This window comes from Callospermophilus lateralis, chromosome 11 (assembly GCF_048772815.1).
Source record: "Callospermophilus lateralis isolate mCalLat2 chromosome 11, mCalLat2.hap1, whole genome shotgun sequence".
Taxonomy (NCBI): Eukaryota; Metazoa; Chordata; class Mammalia; order Rodentia; family Sciuridae; genus Callospermophilus; species Callospermophilus lateralis.
Window position 1 is genome coordinate 23,864,279 of NC_135315.1, and position 6,025 is coordinate 23,870,303.

General features: G+C 41.0%; 1 pseudogene; it reads left to right on the forward strand.

The window, feature by feature from the left end:
* Window positions 1-3,388: 3,388 nt before the first annotated feature.
* On the forward strand, window positions 3,389-4,878 carry LOC143410027 (dnaJ homolog subfamily A member 1-like; annotated as a pseudogene).
* Window positions 4,879-6,025: the final 1,147 nt, after the last annotated feature.

The window sequence follows — 6,025 nt, forward strand, 5'->3', positions numbered from 1 at the left end:
CACTGAGTTGCTTCACTGAGTTGCTTGGCACCTCGCTGTTGCTGGGACTGGCTTTGAACTCTCGAATCTCCTGTCTCAGCCTCACAAGCCTCTGGGGTTACAGGCATGTGCCACCACACCCAGCCTAAAAACATTTTTAAATAAGGAAAAATAATGGGCAATCAGAATGGCTGAGAGACTGGGTTTCCCTTAGAGGAAAAAGCAATTCCCACTGTTCCTGGAGAAATTCACGCTCCAGCCAGTCTACTCTCCCACAGATCTTTCTTTTTTTTTTTTTTCCCTTAGGGTTTCCTGGCAGGTGTCACCCTCCAGGGATGACTGGAGGATGGATGTGCCTGCTGGTAGCAGCAGCAACAGCAGCAGCAGCAGCAGCAGCTTTTCCTACAGAGAAGCCTGGATCAATACATACTCTCTGGAGAAGGAGTGGGAATTTCACTGTACGCTTTATAGTTCGCTGGCTCTTTTATTACCCTAAATCCCTGTGCATTAAAGTCAACCCCCTTCCTGGCTTCCCACTGCCTTTTCCTGTTCTGTGCAGCCTGGATTCGCAAGGGCAAGTCTGGTTTTACTGATGGCTGTCAACCTCTCCCTTAGGGAGCAAGCGCATGCGCTCCCTTTTTCCAGCGGTCTTCTCAGTCTGATTTAATGGATATACTGGGACTGATGACACATCAGCATGGGATCTTTCTTTTGCTTCTTGGGTAATTGTCCTATTAACAGTTGTCCCAGGCAAAGGGAAGGGGGAGGGTGATTGCTGGGTAAAAAAGGACACACCCTGGATTTTACAAGGTTAATCAGCAGGTTCTGGGAAGGAGGTTTGCACCTGCTCAGACTTGATCTGGAACTCTAGACAAAGTGCAAGGCAGTCTTCTGTCTGTACTCCCTACCATGGAGTATCAAATATCCCTGGCGCACATCTTGTGCCAGGCTTAACCGACTGCTGTTACAGCTGAGATTTTCTATACCTACAGTCTCCTCAGCCCTTGTGATTCTTGGCAGTTTCCCTTTACTTTCCATCTTTCTGAAACTGCTGAGCAGGAAATTTTCTCTTATTACTCCTCCTTCTTCATCTTCCTCTTCCTCCTCCTCTTCCTTCTCTCTTCCTCCTTCTTCATTTTTATTTCTTTATTTACTTATTGTGGTGCTGGGAATTGAATCCGGGGAATACACTCTACCACTAAATTCTGCGTCCCCAGCCTGCCCCCCTAATTCTTTAACCCAATAATACTGTTCCTGATCCATCTCTCTCCTATTTTACACTCAAATAATTATTATGCACATTTATATAGGATACTCGAAGTTAGGAAGCAAAAGAAATAAACCACATAATGTGGGCAAAAACAAAATGTCTCTCCATTGCTCTCTTACCCATTTTCTAACATGGGCTCCTCTTCTCAGTGCCTGCCATCCCTTCCACACTCAAGACCCAGAGGGGTCTTGTAATTGCTATTCATATATACATACGAGGGACTGGAGCAGTGACTCAGTGGCAGAGCGCCTGCCTATCATGTGCCAGGCACTTGGTTCGACTCTCAGCCCCATATATAAATAAATAAAATAAAAGTCCATTCACAGCTAAAAATTACTTTTAAAAAGATACAATTTATTTATTTTTTGTACCAGGGATTGAACTCAGGGGTACTCAACCACTGAGCCACATAGAACCAAGTGTGATGGCCCACTTCTGTAATCCCAGCTACTTAAGTAGCTGAAGCAGGAGGATTCCCTGAGCCCAAGAGCTCCATCCTGGTAACACAGTAAAACCAGTGTCTTTTTTGTGTGTATGGTACTGGGGATAGAACTCAGGGGTGCTCTAATACTTGGCTACTCCCCCAGTCCTATTATTATTATTACTATTATTATTATTTATTATTATATTTTAGTATTTTGAGACAGGAACTTGCTATGCTGCCCAGGCTGGTCTCTAACTTGCATTAAAGCCAACCCCCTTCCTGGCTTCCCACTGCCTTTTCCTGCCTCAACCTCTTGCATCTGTTTTGTTTTTAATAAAAATACGCCTTTTAATTCAGTACTCAGGGACTGAATCCAGGGCCTCACATGTTAGTACTCTACCACTGAGCTACATCCCAGTCTATTTTCATTTTGTGACAGGGTCTCACTAAATTGCCTAGGCTGGTCTCGAACTTGTGGTCCTCAGCTTCCCTACTAGCTGGGATTACAGGGTACCCTGATTTAGATAGCCTTTCTTTTTTTCTTTCTTTCTTTTTTTTTTTTTTTTTTTAGTTGTCAATAGACCTTTATTTATTTATACACGGTGCTGAGAATTGAACCCAGTGCCTCACACATGCCAGGTAAGTGCACTACCGCTGAGCCCCAGCCCCAGCCCCTAGATAGTCTTTCTTCAAAAATATATATATATCCCATTATCTCTCCAGTGTGGCTTCCCTACACTATTTTGACTTGGTGAATACTTATCTTACCAAATTTCATGTTACTTCTTTTAATGTGTGTGATTTTATTTCTTTTCTTAGGCACCTGATATCCTGTTAGGCAGCTCAAAAGACATTTGGAGGCTTTGGGTTCTGTCCCTAGTACTTGGAAAACACAAATGGAGGGCTGGGATTGTAGCTCAGTGGTAGAGCATTTGCCTAGCACATGTGAGACACTGAGTTTGTCCCTCAGCACCACATAAAAATAAATCAATCAAATAAAGGTATCCATCTACAACTTAAAATTTTTTTACATACACAAATGGATTTGTCTAAAATAGTTTTGCTGGCATTAAGATTTCCTTACTTGCTAGGTGTAGTGGCGCACACCTGTAATCCCAGCAGCTTGGGAGGCTGAGACAGGAGGATCAAGGGTTCAAAGCCAGCCTCAGCAATGGCGAGGCTCTAAGCAACTCAGTGAGACCTGTCTCTAAATAAAATACAAAATAGGTCTGGGGATGTGGCTCAGTGGTTAAGTGCCCCTGAATTCAATACCTAGTAGCAAAAAAAAAAAAAAAAAAAAAAAAAATCCCTTACTCCCAAATTTTTTTGTTTAACTGTGTCAAGATTTTAAATTGTCTTATATTGTTTGTGTCAAAAACAATCACTTGGGCTGGGGTTGTGGCTCAGTGGCAGAGTGCTTGCCTCGCACATGTGAGGCACTGGGTTCAATCCTCAGCACCACATTAAATAAAATAAAGGTATTGTGTCCATATACAACTAAAAAAAATTTTTAAAAAAATCAATCACTTGGGGCTGGGGTTACAGCTCAGCGGTAGAGCACTTGCCTCACACAAGAGAGGCACCAGGTTCGATCCTCAGCACCACATAAAAATAAATAAAGATATATGTCCATCTACAACTAAAAAATAAATTTAGGAACTTTCCAGAACCCTCGATGAGAGGCGGAGGAGCGGCGGCTGCCTGGGCTGCACACAGTTACGTGCTCCTTCCCACTCCCTCACAACAGCCCCAGCCCGCTCACCGGCTGTAGAAAATGGTGAAAGAAACCACTTACTATGATGTTTTCGGGGTCAAACCCAATGCCACCCAGGAAGAATTAAAAAAGGCTTACAGAAAACTGGCCTTGAAGTACCACCCTGATAAGAATCCAAATGAAGGAGAAAAGTTTGAACAGATTTCTCAAGCTTATGAAGTTCTCTCTGATGCCAAGAAAAGGGAATTATATGACAAAGGAGGAGAACAGGCAATTAAGGAGGGTGGAACAGGTGGTGGTTTTGGCTCCCCCATGGACATCTTTGATATGTTTTTTGGAGGAGGAGGAAGGATGCAGAGAGAAAGGAGAGGTAAAAACGTTGTGCACCAGCTCTCAGTAACATTAGAAGACTCATATAATGGTGCAACAAGAAAACTGGCTCTGCAAAAGAATGTGATTTGTGACAAATGTGAAGGCCGAGGTGGTAAGAAAGGAGCAGTAGAGTGCGGTCCCAACTGCCGAGGTACTGATATGCAAATAAGAATTCATCAGATAGGACCTGGAATGGTTCAGCAAATTCAGTCTGTGTGCATGGAGTGCCAGGGCCATGGGGAAAGGATCAGTCCTAAAGATAGATGTAAAAGCTGCAATGGAAGGAAGATAGTTCGAGAGAAGATGATTGTGGAAGTTCATATTGACAAAGGCATGAAAGATGGACAGAAGATAACATTCCATGGTGAAGGAGACCAAGAGCCAGGACTGGAACCAGGAGATATTATCATTGTGTTAGATCAGAAGGACCATGCTGTTTTCACTCGATGAGGAGAAGACCTTTTCATGTGTATGGACATACAGCTGGTGGAAGCATTATGTGGCTTCCAGAAGCCAATATCTACTCTTGATAATTGAACCATAGTCATCACCTCTCATCCAGGTCAGATTGTCAAGCATGGATGGAGATATAAAGTGTGTGCTAAATGAAGGTATGCCAATTTATTGTAGACCATATGAAAAGGGTTGCCTAATCATCGAGTTTAAGGTAAACTTTCCTGAAAATGGCTTTCTGTCTCCTGACAAACTCTCTTTGCTGGAAAAATTCCTACCTGAGAGGAAGGAAGTGGAAGAGACTGATGAAATGGATCAGGTAGAACTGGTGGACTTTGATACAAATCAGGAAAGACGGTGCCATTATAATGGAGAAGCATATGAGGATGATGAACATCATCCCAGAGGTGGTGTTCAGTGTCAAACCTCTTAATGGGGCCAGTGAATAACACTCACTGCAGGCATTTTATATGCAGTAGTGAATGAGTGAAGGACTATAATCATAATATGCTTACTACTTGCTATTGTTTTTGTTTTAATATTCAATTATAGTAGTGTTTTAAAAGTTAAATGAAGAATAAACGCAAATATAAAAGCTCTGACTTTGCCCTGTATGTATGATGACTTCAGTGTGCAAGAAGTTGTTTAATACCTGTAAAAACTACTTTTAAAAAAGTTCCCCTAGCATCTGTTAGGCCATACCTTGTAATTGATTTCAGCTGTGTATGTGGACAAACTTAGACTGAAATACTAGGTATATGTGTTGATTTCAGTGTATGACCCTTCATTGTTAAGCTATAAAATTAAAACTCTGTATTTAACTTGCAAAATAAATAAATAAATAAATAAAATAAATAAATAAATAAATAATTTTTAAAAAATCATTTGCTGGACACAGTGGCACATACCTGTAATCCTAGCAACTGAGGAGGCTGAGGAAGAATTGCAAGTTTGAGGTTAGCCTGTCTCAAAATTAAAAAAAAAAAAAAAAGAAAGAAAGAAAGAAAGAAAAGTTGGGCACCATGGTGCATGTCCATGATCCTAGTGACACCAGAGGCTGTAGGAAGAGGATCCGAAGTTTGAGGCTAGCCTCAGAAACTTAACGAGACCTGTCTCAAAAAAAAAAAAAAAAAAGAAAGAAAGAAAGAAAAGGACTGGGGATGTACCTCCATGATACAGTGCCCCAGGTTTCAATCCCCAGTACCAAAAAATTAAAAAAAATAAAAATATATATGCATGCATGTATATATCTATATCTATTTATATACATGCATATAGATAGATAGATATAGATATATAAAATTAAAAAATAAATAAAAAGGGCTGGAGACGAATGTAGCTCAGTGGTAGACCACCCTGGTTTCTAGTACCACACACACACAAAAAAAAAAAAAAGAAAAAGAAAGAAAAAAAGAAAACTACTAGTCAATATACTCACCTTTAAAACTATTACTTTTGTTCCTTCTTTATTAAACCAAAACTCTTGAGACCAATGGATCTCTGAAATAAAAGGGTTTATTAAGCTGTTACAAATGGTGGTCAGAGGACTGGGGATGTGGCTCAAGCGGTATCGCACTCCCCTGGCATGCATGCAGCCCGGGTTCAATCCTCAGCACCACATACAAAGATGTTGTGTCCGCCGAGAACTAAAAAATAAATATTAAAATTCTCTCTCCCTCTCTCTCCTCTCTCTCACTCTTTCTTTAAAAAAAAAATCAGAATAACAGGATTAAAAAAAAAAAAGAAATGGTGGTCAGATAAAGGACCATCCTAAGACAAGTTTCTGAAAACTACCTGCAGCAAGGCTAAGTAG